Here is a 14,964-nt window from a genome sequence, read left to right on the forward strand (position 1 = left end):
CAGTCTCAGCACAGGACCGGGCCTGTCCTGAGTGCTGTTCTACTGACATTAATTTCACGGGGATCACGCAGTACAGACTGGTACACGCCCAACCGTCCGGCACGCCCCAGGGAGAGCATTGGGAGCGGCTTCCCAAGGACCAGATGCACTGGCTGCCCCGAGCCGCTGTGTGAACTCTGCTGTGCTCCGTGAAGCTGTGGTATGATTTGGGCTGCAGAGTCTGCTGTGATGTCCACTGCAGTCCGATGACATGGACCACGGCCACTCCACGTGGAGGCGAAGCGCCCAGTCTGGGCTTTCCCCTCCGGGTTGGGCTGACTCTGGACTGTGGAAGGACATGACAGAGACCCACTGTCCCTCACCCAGAGGTGGGTCACGGCGATCTTCACAAATTTCAGGTACGACAGGACAGTAAACAGCACAGAAGAATTGGCAAGCAGACCCCAGTACGTGTGGACATTTGATATGTGATAAAGGGGACACCCAAAACGTTGGGGGAAAGAAGCACGGGCTCTTGAGAAAACATAACACTGAATCCATATCATATGCTATTCACTAGAATAAACTCCCAATGGACTAGCTAACCAATGGGCAGCGAAATTATTCACGCGCTACAAGAAAACATGGTGAATTCCTGGACACCCTGGGAGAGGAAAGCCTTCCTAATAAGGACTCGAAATCCAGAGGCAATACGAGATTGACCAAGTTGTCTACACAAAAATAAAATAAGACAAATGCACGGTAACATACATACAAGTAAAGTCAAGAGACAGATGGCCAAACTAAGGAAGGAAAACATTTGCAGCTTAGATCAGAGGTAAAAGTCTGCTCTCTCTTAATATAGGAAATCTCGGAAAATTGAAAAGAAAAAGGCCAAAATGACAGAAAAATGAACCAAAAAAATCTATACAGTTCACGGAAAGAGAAAGGGACATGGCCCTCACACCTATGAAACACCAATCAACTTTTATCACAATAAGGACAAATGGAAACTAAACTGAAACGCCAACTCTTACTCGTCATATTTGCAAAATCCAAAAGTTTGATAGGTATTTTGTGGCTTAGGCTGTGGAGATCCGGGCACCCTCCGATCACTGGGAGAACACAAAATAGTACAACACTCAGAGAGGAAAAATTAGCAATAAGCTGACAAAATTACATATGTCTTTATCATTCGATCCCTGAGTCCCACTTGAAGGTCTACTAGTACATTCGTAGGTATGAGAAAACATGTGCTAGCGATGATAGGTTGTGGCATTGTTGGTAAAAGAAAAGATTGGAGCCGGCGCAACAGCCCGTGGATGAGGACGGGCTGAACCCACTCTGGTGTAGCCGCGGGGTGGAGAGGAGTCATGTGTGTGAGGCGGAAGGAAGGCAGCCTTGATGGGCTGATACGGAGGGACCGTAAGGCTTTATTGAAAAGTGAACAAAAACATGAGGAATGTATTCACTCTGAAAGAAAGAAGGGGAAATAGAATAAGTACAAAATCTGCTGTTTTTACAAAAAGAAGCACTGGAAAGATAAATCAAAAGTTAATAAAATGGCCCGGACGGTGTGGCTCAGTGGTTGAGCATCAACCTATGAACCAGGAGGTCACGGCTGGGGGCTTGATCTCCAGTAGGGGGCGTGTAGGAGGCAGCCGATCAATGATTCTCTGTCATCATCCTCTCTCCCTCCCTCTCTGAAACCAATAAAAATATATTTTTAAAAAAGCGAGAAGAAAAAAAACTTTGAGTATTAAATTTGAATTGGAAATATGAATTTGAACACATAATTTATTAAGTGAATACATTTCCTAGTTGTATCTGCTAAGTGGCCTTGTATAATCTTCTTCATGCCTAGATCATGTTTTTAAGCTCCGTACTAAAAAAGACCCAGGGTCCTGCAGGACTTTTGCGATTTCAACCTGATGTACCCAGAACCCAACCTCAATCTCGTGGCATTAAATGAGGTTCTGAGATAAGCTGCTGCTCCCAGATGAACTAGAATAGGATGACGGTTGATTTCACCCATGCCTGTTGTCTTAAGAAACCGATTCAGATGCTAATTTGCATGTAGACTTGGCCTACTTCCTACCCCTTTACCCCACATTCCGCTGAACTAGGGCTTTCAATCAAGCCAGCGGCCCCGCGACACCACAGCGCGGGGGATTGATTTTCAGACCGTCTTGATCTTGGCGATGAGCTTTTGCTACACCGGGTGGAAACCAGTTAACTCTCTGGTCTGTGGGAATTTGTGTTCGCAGTTTCATTTCTCTTGGAAAACATGCTTAAAATCATTCATCCTCCCTTCCCTTCCTTCTGGTCTACAATGCCCCGAGCAACTGCAAAGGAATAAACAGACCAGCTTCTAGTCGGAGAAAAGGCACCCAATTCGAAGGCATATTTTTAATTTATAGCTCCGGGCATGAAAACGTTGACCTAGCAAGACATGGGCTTAAACAGTGCTCCCCGGGCAGACAGCAAAAATCATTCTCATTTTCTCCACGGCTGCCGATGCCTGGCTGCCTCTCCGAAGCCTTTTCGAGTCTACACGCAACTAACTTGACCCCGAGAGACCGTCCAGATTGTCAAGGCTCCTGTCCCCGCTCCGCACTGCTGAATGCACACCTGTGGCTTTGTCCTGCTGGCGACAAGAGCTGCCCGGCAGACCCACGCCCGTGACTCATCTGCTTTCTCAGTGCCGCACCGGGTGCCGACATCCATGATGAGGAAAGGCAGAGCTCTTCTGCTCCTGAAGTGCAGGCTTCCACGGAGCCGCAGGCAATGGCCAGACAATTAAACCACATTGGGGGGGGGGGGGGCGGGGGGAGGGGGGACATGGGCTCTGCAGATGGCTTCGCACCACCAGCTTTTAAGGCACTCGCGGTACACTCCTTTAATGATGGGAAAATGAAACAGGAGGCTATTTACATCTCCCACACCCATGGGTGTTTACTGAGTATGGACAACGAGCTCAGTGCGGTGCGAGGCACTATGGGTAATACCAGAGAAACGGGAAAGCCTCCCCCATGTTCTCAGAGCTCAGTCGTCTGCAGTCAAGCCATGGCAGTGGAAGGGACAGAAAGGGACCGGTAGTTAATGAGGGAAACAGCCATCACGATGCCCATATACTTTATTTTAAGAAGAGCTGTACATACAAAAAGCTCGGGGCAGGAGATTAGAAATAGCAACAGAAGGAGGGTCCTAGAAGCTCCACAACTGAGAAATGACAGCCGGAAGCAAATAAGGGAGAAACGGGGAGAAGCGATAGCTTTTTAAAAAGTTTTTTTCTTTGTAAGAGAAGACCCAGAAATAGCTAAGTACAATCGCCTGGGGCTACTCGGTGCTGGGGCCAAGGGTCCCAAACACCTCAACGGGCCTTGAGGCAGGTGACAATGAGGACAGTTAGAACTATTCATAGCCACGGTCCACCAAACCGCGGGTACATTATGTTCTACTTCCTGTGCTTACAGCGGCATAGGGCGCTGGTCAGTGGCCACTATTTAGAAAGCTTTCTATCCCCAAAGAGTTCACTGAAGTTTGGGCACTTAAATAAACTTAGTGGAAGAGGAAACTGATGTACTTGCAGCAGCAGCTCATTCCCTAAACTTAGGCGTTGTTTTCACTTCTCCTTTTCCCCTTGCCACCCACACTGATTCCCAAGCCCCACTGATTCCTTGTCATGCTCACTAGGATTGTCCCGTTCAGCACTGACCTATCCACCTGCATGCTATGACCCCCAGTGACCTCCAGCTTCTCCCTGGTGCCTGTCCTGCAGCCCCCAGGTGACAGCCATCTTTCTCCTGCGATCCATCCCTCCAATGACTCCTGTGGCTGCAAGGAGCCACATGCACTTCAGGGTGGCCTTCAAGATCATTCAGAATCCAAACCTGTCTACCTCTCCAGTGTCATCCCCAATACCTCTCATCCCCCAACACCCCACTTCGTGCCTTGGATGCTCACTGTGCATTTTCACGTCCTCATGCCATTGGTCACATGGTTCCCACTACCCAGGAGGCACCTCACTTTTCTACCACAGTGGCTGACCGGTTCCAAGGGCCACACTCAAAGGCCACCCTTTTTAGGGTGCTTTCACCAATGCATTAATCATACTCTCCTCACCCCTCCGTCACCCCCAATTTCTGCCTCACCTTAGCCCAGTACATGGAGTATGAGCTGATGTTCCCATGAGCTGTGTGAAGGCTGGGGCAGGTCTTGTTTACGGCCACCCATCAGTCTCTGCAGCCAGCTCCAGCCCAGACCTACACCCTGCTTTCCAGATCCTCCCTCGGGCAGGTGGTAAGACAGCTCATTCCCATGGCCACTCGCCACCCGGCACCCCAGGCCCTGACGGGCGCAGCCTGCCCAGACCACGTGAGGACAGGCCGCATGTGCTCAGCTCACAGCTGGACCGACAGCCAACGGGCCGAGGAAGATGAGGACTTAGTCACGGCAACGGCTCGGGGCAGCCGCCTCGCCCGGTGATGGACAACTATTTGCAGCATGTCAAAACACGGCCCCCTGCGAAGCCACTTCACCTGACCCAAATATTTGTCCTTTTGTAAGGATGTGTATAAAACCCCAGTAACTGGTTCACCAGAAATAGCCTGGGGCAGGGACCTCCATCTCTCTCCCTTCCTGGCGACAAGGCCTGAGCATGAAATCGGGTGGACGGCGGCCCACTCTGGAACTGCCATTTAGCGGCTGCGCCGAGTTTTAATTAGGCTGCATTCCTGCCTGGTGCCCTCATCTGAGGGGAGGGGTTGGCAGGCCTTCCCCTCCCACGGAGAGAACAAACTGGGCTCTGCGCTTTGTCAGAGCACAGAGTTCCTGGCCGTGGACCATGACCCACGGGCCTGGCTTCTTCATCATTATTTTTCTTTAAATAATTTTTTATTTTTCAATAGCAGCTGACATACAACATTATGCTGGCTTTTACAAAGAACTCTACCACCCACCCTCCACCAACCAGAGAGGGAGGAGACGGCCTTCACTGAGCAGTTGCATTTTTCATCTTTTCAGAAGACACTACCACTGCTTTGTCAAACCTGGCTGGGCATGTGCTCGCCTCTGTGCTGAGCCTCCTACCAGCGCCTTCTCTTCCCAGCTATTGCAGGGGCAGCCCTGCAAGGTGAGGGGGGGGGGTCTTCGGCCTCTGTGGCCCCGGCCCCGTCCCACCCACCCCCACACTCCCTCCCGGGGACGGTGGTGCAGTAAAATCTTAAAACAACAGGGTCCCGGCGAAGTCTGAATAGGTCTCTAGCCCCATTACAGGTGCCTGGAAACTGCATGCTTCGCAGGCTTTTTTGGCCACAGACCAACCCTTCTGCTGGTGGACACCCAGGATGTCCAGCCTCCCGGGGCCGGAAGGACCTCGCAGGAGAGGCGACTGCTGGCAGGCCCCAGGGTGCCCTGTGCCCTGCCGAGAGGGCAGGAGGCTCCCCCGCCATCGTCTCAGCCACTCAGGGCTCTCACTCTGGAAATCAACGAGGAGGCAGCACCAGGCTCCTCATGGAAGATTCTAGAAGTCTCCTTTGATTCCCTCTTCCCCTGCTCCTCCCCCCAAGCCCCATCACCATGTCCTCTGGGTTCCAACTCCAAAATAAATCTCACCTCCCTTCCTGTCTATGCCCCCAGAGTGCAATCTACATACAGGCTGCAATCTGGGGGGTCCCACGGGCTCTGATCCCACCAACCTCTGCAGCCTCTTCTCAGACCAGTTGTCCCCACTCCCCCTTCTCTGCCTCCTGCCACCCCTCAGCCACACCCTCCCGCCTGGCCCTGCTCTTGCTCAGCCCGGCTGCTCAGCCTGGAGGCTTCCCCGGCCCTCCCATCCCCGCCTTCCTCATCTCTTACCACATCACCCTGTGGGTTTTGTACCGCACGTCTCACAACCTGCAGCGGCTTAAAAAAGGTACTTGTTCTTATGGATGAACCCCGTCCCTTCCCTGGAAGTGCAAACACAAGGACTGAGTGGTGGTGGGCGTGACGGCAGCCTCAGCGTGGGGCCCGGACCGGAGCTCCGTAAACATCTGCTTGAAGGGATGAATAAGTTCACCATTTAAATAAATGCCCAGTGAACCAACTGGAGGAAACTGGGCAGGGCGGGAAGGTGGGTGCCGTGTTCACAGGGTAAAGTGAGAGGAGAACAGAAACAGCCAACACGAGAGGGCTGTGTAAATCAGTGCTGCGGCATTGCTAATGAGGGATGCTATTTAACGAGGATGAGTTAGGGCTTCGAGCACTGACATGGAAAGGTGCCCGGGAAACTCAGTGTGAAAACAGGTTACAGTATGCAGGAGCATGACTTCATTTATGGCAAAACAACAACAACAGCCCGAAAACACTAACTAGCATGTGTATATGCACACCACCACCTGAGTGAAAGAGAGAGTGAGGAAAAGAGGAAGGAGGGTCTGGAAGGGATAGCCATAGTTTTAGGCTGTGCTTGTCTTCAGGGTGGGTGCTATTACAGGTATGTTCACTCATTTCTTCTTTGTTCATATTTTCTGATTTCTAAAAAATGTTTTAATTGATTTTTTAGAGAGAGAGGAAGGGAGAGTTAAAGAGGCAGAAACATCAATGACAGAGGAACATTGATCAGCTGCCTCCTGCACGCCCCCTCCTGGGGATCGAGTCTGCAACCCAGGCATGTGCCCTGACCGGGAATGGAACCTGCGACCTCTTGGTGCAGGGTCCGTGTTCAACCACTGAGCCACACTGGCCGGGGGGATTTTCTAATTTTAAATATGGCTTTTGTAAAAGAAAGAAAGAAAGGGAAGTTTGCAGTGAAGAATGATCTTCCGCTATCCCTATTCACGGCAGCCACCAGGGAGTAACTACAGGCGAAGGGAGCAGGGCAGCCAGAGCCTGTCCTCTCGGCCCCCTGAGAGGAAGAGGCACAGGTGGGGCCTCGGGGAATAATTATTCTCTCCCCTTCTGAGTCTGCTTCAGAGAAAACACTGTTAGATAACAAACAGAAGCCTCCAGGCGTATTCCCCTCCACAGAGGAGGACCAGCTGCGGCTCCTTCCCAGTGCTCTGCCGTGTGCTCTGCTCCCCGAGCTGCTCTGCACCCTGAGCTGCTCTGCACCCCAAACTGCTCTGCTCCCCAAGCTGCTCTGCACCCCAAGCTGCTCTGCACCCTGAGCTGCTCTGCTCCCCGAGCTGCTCTGCTCCCCGAGCTCCGCACACAGGCCACACTTTTAGATAAAGGGCCGTCTGCAAACCCCAGGCACCTGCATCCTCAGCTCTAGGCCCTGGAGTGTCTGAAGAGTCAGGGTGCCTGGCTCAGGCGGATTCCTAGTAAATGTGGGAAGAGGACCCACATAGGGGCTAGAGTGCCTTCAGGCAAAACTGGCAGTGGCTCCTGGGGCAGTGCCTAGGCGCATGGTGGGGAGAGAGGGAGAGCTGCCCTACCAGGTCTCTAAGTCTATGTGCTTGCAGTGAGGGCTACCTGCCAGCCACCTAAGCAGCAAGTGCCAATCAACTGTCAGGTGAAAAAGCTAACCCACAGGTGCCATGAGGTCATTCAAAATGGAGTTTGTGGGGACAGTGCTCTGGGGGATGTGGGAAAGTTATCTTCACCCCTGGGCTCCATGTCATCATCTGTAACTGAATGTTCTCCACAGACCTTGCAGGACAATGGCCTGGGGCTCTGGGATCTGAGGACCACTCTTAGGAGAGAAAAAAAATCATTCCCAGGTTCTAAACTCAGCCATCAACCACAAGGACTCCCATGTCGCTGTGCTCAGAAAGGAAGAAATCCCTAGGAACTGCTGAGCCAGGTGGGCTTCCTGGTGGAGGTGAGAGCTGGCTGGTGTCTTGAAGAATGGGTCAGATTTAGGTACCTGGAAAAGGCACTTGGCATTGATGTCATGATCCAAGGTACTATCACTTTTGGGTCCGCTGGAGGGTCAGAGAGCCCTTCTGGAGAGGGATTTAACTCTGGGTCATTTTCCTGCTCTGTCCTCCAGGGCCAGATGTAGGGTTACCTGGCGAGGCTGCAGGCTGCAGAGCATGTGGGTGCCCAGCAACCAAAGCTTTCTGAGCTGCACAGAAGGGACTCACATAGAAGGGGCAGACCTTGAGTTCATCAGTGAGGGATCAGAACCCAGCTGAGCATGTGTGTAGACGTGTGTGTGTGTGTGTGTGTGTGTGTACGCACGCGCGCACGTATGCACCCAGGTGCAGGCTTGTGTAGGTGAGAGGCGAATGTTCACAGTCGTAACCCAAAGGGTTGGTCAGTGGTTCCAGGCCCCTTGTTGTGCACATGGGGAAACCGAGGCCCAGAGAGGCAATACCGTGAGGTAGCAGCAGAGCCAGGGAGAGCCTGAGCCCAGCTAGCTGAAGCCTGGCTGAGGAATGAGCACAGAACTGCCCCTGGATGGTCGGGGAGGTGCCTTAAAGGGAGAGACGGGGGCATTCGGAAAGCAAACACCCAAGACGCGTTCGCAGGCCCTGCCGGTTCTGTTGGGGGAGCCAAACGATTCCTCTCAGAACAGTCCTCTCATCTCACGAAATCTTCAGGGTGTGCTGAGCTCCAGTGACACGCAAAAGAATCCCCACTGACTCAGCCATACACTCCTGTTTGGTTTCAGCCACTTGCACTGAGGATCCATCCCAGCTCAGCCCAGGTGATGGGGGGTGGGGGTTGGGGGGGACCCCAAGAAGATTCTGACCCACATGCCCTCTGGCAGTGGTGGCTGCACACAGCGGGGTGCACGGCCACTGCTGGCGTGGGGAGAGAAGGGGACACAGCCCTCAGAACGCAGAAGGTGGCGGTGAGTCCAGAATGCCAGGAAGGAGGGAGGAAAGTTGGCTGGAACTAGTAAAACCCCATGCCCATGTCTGACCCTGAACGTCTCTAAAACATTTCTAGGGGAACGTGGGCCTCAAGCTCCCCAACCTGACATGCGGGGAACAGAGGAAGACACGGCAACCTGCCCCCGCGTGACTGCGTCCCCCCACTTCTGCCCAAGGACTCCCAGACGCAGCCTGAATCTCGGCTCCCGCGGATGCTGCTGTCAGGGGTGAGGCCGAGCGGCAGGTGCTGTCATTAATCCATCAGCGGCGACAGCCTGCCACGCTCCAGCGGGGTGTGACACATTTCAACACCAATCACGAAACGAGCTTGTGAGCATGCTGATGGCTAATCAAGGCTCCAGACGGGACACACTCTGGCATGCTGCTTAATGGCACTCTCTATTAAAACGGAGCCACCCAGGTATAAAATAGCCACCCCGATAGGGATCTCCGAGAGCACGGGGGACGGGCGGGCAGACAGCTGACGGGCGCTCAGCACGGTTTTACTTAACGACGGCGTGCCAGAATGTTCCTTCAGACCGGCCTCCCGTGTTTAAAAATATGTCACAAAACTGACACGCCGGACCTCGCTTGGGAACCGACGGGATGTTCCGTTTTCATCTGGAAACATTTCTCAGTAGGTGAATGACTCAAATTAGTCAATAATGGAACCCGAAGGACTGTGTTTAGCCAATCGCGTGTGACACGGAAACGCCTGACCGCACGAGCCGTCTCTCCCTCAAAGCCCCTGGACAAGCAGCCCTGTCCACGGCGCCGAGAGGTGGCAATGTCGCTGTGATGCTGGAATGTGCCGGGGCGGAAGGTTACAAACTAATAAACACATTTATGGACGCGCCTGACACGCCTCACGCAGAACACGACGTTACTGCTAGTCCTTAGGATCCTTAAAAAACGTTATTTTCGCCAATATCACCTTCTCATCGGGACGCATCATCATTCCGAGCATGACACCCACGGGGACAGACTTCCCTGGCAACGTGGATGAAAGAAGCCGTTGGGTAAAGGGCGATTTTTGACAGGTTCATTCATTTCCTGCGATAACGCCATATTGTGAAGTTCGCCTCCGTTCGGGTGTAAATACAGACGACGGTACACATATTCAGCCTTGGAGGGTCGGCAGGACGCACGCGGCCCTTCCTGGGAGGGGCTCCTGCACGGTGACCCTGCCGAGTAATCGGCGGATGCCTCCCTGTGAAATTTCAGGGGATCCTGAGCGCCACACATAGGTCCTCGGGTTTGGGAATGAGAGTAGGGACATTCAGAGGTGCCTCTGGCCATCACCCGGCCTGTGAAACACCTGCTCATGAGACCTGGGTATCTATAATAATAAAAGTATAATATGCTAATTAGACCGGACAGCTGAACGACCTTAGGATATCATTCTGGACGTCCTTCCGGACGAAGCCACGGTGGCAGGGGCCGAGGCAGAGGCAGTTAGGGGCGATCAGGCAGGCAGGTGAGTGGTTAGGGGTGATCAGGCAGGCAGGCAGGCGAGCGGTTAGGAGCCAGCAGTCCTGGATTGCGAGAGGGATGTCCCGAATTGTGAGAGGGTACAGGCTGGGCTGAGGGACACCTCCCCACCCCCGTGCACAAATTTTGTGCACCGGGACTCTAGTTATTAAGTAAATCCTGTAACTTAGTCTCAAGTCCACATCACTGCAAAAGACTGACAGTCCTTTTCTGGTTAGAACAGAAAAAGGCCTTGGAAATAATTCTTTGTGAAGGCCCCGTGGGGTCCTTTTAGAGGTCAGAGCCGATCGCCCCTCATGCCCGGCTCACCCCATACCAAACACCATGGCCCCCACTAGGACACACCCCGAGCAGAGCTGTCAGCTGTGACTAGGTCCCTCTGCTCCTTGTGATCTGGCCCTGGAGCTGGCATCCTGGCCTGGCTGTGTGGGCCGTCGCTCCGAGAGCTGCGCTTGGTTCTCGGGACACCCTCTCAGTGGATGTGGACACACTGATGCTCATTTCGAGATGTGACCGCGATGCTCAGGGGATGCACAAAGTCTGTGTAAAGAGCCGGGGAAGGAGGCGCCATTGCTTCCTTGGCGTTTATTTGCAGCAGCAGGGAGGGTCTCGTCACTGCCTGCACACATCGGAGAGGCTGTCCTGTGGCAGGCAGGCAGGCAGGCAGGGGTGCTCTGAGTGACCCCAAGGGGCAGAAAGACCTGGAACTGGAGGGGGAAAGCTAGCGGAGGGGCTTCCCCTTGGCCAGGCTGCACCTGAAGGGAAGGACAGTCTCGCGGGCAGTGCACAGGCCCCTGGAGGTGGCCAGCAGTCACTCGGCAGGGGAGCCCAGGGGAGCCCAGGGGAGCGTGTGAGTCAATGATTGTATAAATAATCGTCGCTGGGATTGATACATTTGAGGATGGGCTGTGGCAGGTCAACCAAGTGGAATAGATACAAATAAATGTTCCCGCAGGAAGGGTCACAGACCCTACAGGGAGAGACCACAGCAGAGCGGTTTCTGCTGCTGCTGAGCTAGCTTAGCCTCTGCCCTCAGCACAGCCTTCCCCCCTGTCCCCCCACAAGCCTTTCCCCGTGACCCCGAGGCCATCTCCCAGGGCATGGGAAGGGTGCAAGCGTCCCCTGCCACGAGTCCCTCCGGGACGGCACACACTCCTGAACTAGACCACTCTGGAAGGTTTGCGGGAGGAAGGTACCTGTGGGACCCTCTTGTGCTCCCACAAGGCTGCACGCAAGTCTCTCCCCACCTCCGGGCCTCGATCGGTCCCCTGTGCAGAAAGGGACCTGGCTGGGTGACCAGTGCCCTGCCCGGCTGCTAGCCTCCTCCAGTCACGTGACAGCCGGTGCTCGGAAGTGATGTCACCTGCACCCCGTCCACCCCGTCTAAGCAAAGCTGCTTAGCTGGGGATTAGCCTCTGAATGTACCTTTCGGGGCTGAAGTCTTGGGGAGACACAAGCTTTACGGTGGCTATAGGAACAGGTCTTAGTTCAGCTGTCTCTCCCCCTCCCTCTTCCCTCCGGATTCCGATCTCTGAAGGATGCACGTCCGCCGTGGTGTAGCGTAAGGAAACACCACCAATCAGCACCCGCACCTCTGGCGAGCTTTCAGGATTTGCCTTGGGGATTGGCTCTGGTGGGTAAGAAGGGGATTACCAGGCCCCCAGAACAAACTGCACACTCCGTACGGCAAGGGGCTGCCCCCCCAACCCCATCCTCCCCGGCAGCTCACCTCTCTCCCTCGTCCCTGCTCTCTTCTGTGAGTTCCCTACTGGGTTTGTGTCTCCAGATCAGCATTTCCAGGCCCGTGTGTGACGAATGCACTCCATTCACAGTAATCTGTAATTTCACAAACCCGTGACAATGATAAAAAATCATTTTATCATTTTTGCATGGCTTACGGTAAGGAAGTATTTTAGTTAAATATTTTATATGAGTATATTATTCAAAGACTATATTAAATGAGCATTAAAAGGCGATTTTTAATAACGTTCATTTTCTATATAAGGACACGTGGCCACATTTTTCCACTTAACAAGTGACACACACCATTTCCTCTCCTTGAAATTAATGGTGCAAGGAATTGCTGATTTGTTGACAAATAAAAAACGGCATTCTGGTCTTGGGACCAATCTATGTTTAAAATGTAATTAAAACCTAATTATGTGTATCAGCTGCAAAAATAGATAGAACTGTTTTTCGTGACCCGATCCTTAGAATTCTTGTATTCCGAGCTTAAGAAAAGTCAACTGCGCTATTTTGGGAACGCTCGCACGCTATCAGAGTGAGAAGATGGAGCGGGATTCAGAGAGATTTATAAGTTCTTCAAAATAACACACTGCTGGTAATAATATTTTTTCCCAATCAATAAAAGGACAAGCTGGTGATATTATTTCTGTATTTCCCGCCCCACCCTCCTCTCATTCAACGTACGAAAGACATTTAGCTGACCTATATAAGAACTTGGATCAGAGGATCACAACGTATGGATCTGGAAAAAATGACTTTGAGGCAAATTTCCAGAACTATCGTTCCTCAGCTCCTCATTAGCTCGGGGTGGTTCAACATAAACGTTCTTTATGTTTCCTGTCTTTGTCACTTGTTTATGGCCGAAGCAATCCACTCTGTAGCTATAAATGAAGCCATATGACAAACAATAGAAACAATTTAAAAGTAGATAGAGGTCCAAGTGAACCAAAGGGATAAACCAATTGGGACTAATGAGCATGGCCATCTGATCTCCACCGGCCATGTATGCTCACACGATACATGCTCACACGTGTGTATACACATGCACATGCATGCGCACGCTCAGAGGTTCCCGCAGTTCCGTTAATAGTCACTTTAAAAATATGTAATTTGAAACAGATGCATATCCTTTTTAACGACCCGTGGGCCCCAAGCACTTGAAGTATTGCTCTTGGTTAGAGAAGGAGGGTAGGCGGTGCTTTTATTACAAGAAAAGCAGGGGGAGTGACAGACTATCTTGCAGGGAGCTGTGTGTGCGTGTGTGTGTGTGGGGGGGGGGCGGGGTAGCAAGCAGGCCTGTGGGGGTGAGGGGTGGAGGGCTTTCCAGGTGAGTGAGGAAGGGGTAAAGGCGGGGCGTGTGGTGAATGGGGTGGGGAGAGGTCTGGACAGGCAGACTTCCAGGGGGTCAGAGGCACCAAGGAAGCGTGGGGATGACCTTGGGGAGGTGATACAACCCTGGGAGGAAACGTGTAGAAAGCTCCGCACTTTTCTGCAGGGGGAAGCCGGGGGTCCCCGCTAGACACTGGGCAGGGGGCGTGCCGTGCCGAGCTGCCCGGCTGGCACACTCCAGGATGGAGGAGCTCAAGGGAGTCCCTGAGCACAAGCCTCGACCCAGGAGAGTGAGAGGTTTGCACAAGCTGCTGGTGAAGAGGTGGACTGAGCTCCCTCCAGCCTCCTTCCTCACCGAGGCCAGCCCCTCCTCCCTGACTCCATCCCCATCCCCAGAGCACACCCGCCAAGCCATAGGGAGATCGAACACCCCAGAAGCCACGCAGGCCATGTCCCCTGCAGGCAAACACGCTCCTGGATCTCTTTCCATCATTTGGGAATTTGAGAGAAGAAACAAACAAACAAATAACATCAAGTCTGCAGCTGCTGAAGAAGTTGACAAAGAGGATTTGAAGGCAAGAGTGCCGAGCAGGGCAGAGGAGGCCCTGCTGTGAAGAGAAGGGATGTCCCCCAGCCCCCTCCCGCAGCCCCCTCCCCCCCAGCCCCTTCCCGCAGCCCCCATCAGGAGCTGGCCCACAGAGGCCCATCAGTGAGGTGACCAAGCAGGGGGTTTCCTTGCCCAGCCAACACCACTGTGGAAGCCGCCCCCTGAGCAGGCTTACTCCCCTGCCCAGCCCCACATGGCAGCTCAGGAGGTTCCCACAGCCGTCTACATTCCCAGAGAGAAGAGGAACAACAAGCAGGTGGGTGGGAATCACTGCCCCCCCACCCCCCACACAGGCAGCTTCTCTGAGGACCACCTGTGGGATCCAGATCTGCTGCCTCGCTGGGCCTGTGGCTGCAGGTGGCAGTGGTGACAGGACCAGCCCTGTGCACGCTCCACCCACACCCGGGAGGCCCCTGCCTCATGTGGAAGATGCTAGGAGTTCAGGATCACCCCTAGAAGAGCCCCTCACCATGACCCACCCCCACACTCCGCAGGCACCTCCTCCGAAGGCATCAGCCTCAGGCCTCGCACGGAGGGCTGTGCTCATGGGCCCCGGGCCTGCACCCCCACATCTGATTCGGCAGAACAGACCCATCCCAGGGAGGAGCCCACCTCTCGGCACAGCCAGGCCCGGGGAACAGCGGGGTGCATCTCCAGGTGCGGCACGTCCAGGTGAGCCGGCAGGCGCGCCCCTCCCTGGTCCCCTCGCCCTGGGCGCAGCCTGCATCTGGCGGGGCCTCCAGTCCTCAGAGGCCACCCGCGGTCCCGAGAGGCAGACCTTAGGACCGCTCACAGGCTGCTTTTGTTGAATGACTCAAGGTTCTCATTCTCTACGAAACAGGAACATAAATGGTTTGCTGGCATTTTACTGACAGAGGTGTGGGCGAGTGACTCCAGCCCGCCCAGGCCTGGCACTGAGCAGGAATTAGAGGCCTCCTGGGGGGCACAGTCATCTGTCAGGAACGCGAGGCAGCGCCCCTGCCTGCTGCCTGCCTGCCTGCCTGT

The 14,964-nt window shown here is 53.7% G+C and overlaps 1 protein-coding gene across 2 annotated transcripts in view; it reads right to left on the reverse strand.

Moving 5' to 3' along the window:
- The window catches only part of KLHL29 (kelch like family member 29), a 225,665-nt gene extending 211,079 nt beyond the window's left edge, over positions 1 to 14,586 (reverse strand). The window contains exon 1 of one of the 2 annotated variants that reach the window (XM_023756460.1): positions 14,572 to 14,586. The gene's annotated coding sequence lies outside the window, so the exon portion shown is untranslated. Of the gene's footprint in view, positions 1 to 12,006; positions 12,028 to 14,571 lie in introns of those variants that run through there. The other variant, XM_006091709.3, reaches the window with a different exon arrangement.
- Positions 14,587 to 14,964: the final 378 nt, after the last annotated feature.

This window comes from Myotis lucifugus, unplaced genomic scaffold (assembly GCF_000147115.1).
Source record: "Myotis lucifugus unplaced genomic scaffold, Myoluc2.0 scaffold_94, whole genome shotgun sequence".
Lineage (NCBI taxonomy): Eukaryota > Metazoa > Chordata > Mammalia > Chiroptera > Vespertilionidae > Myotis > Myotis lucifugus.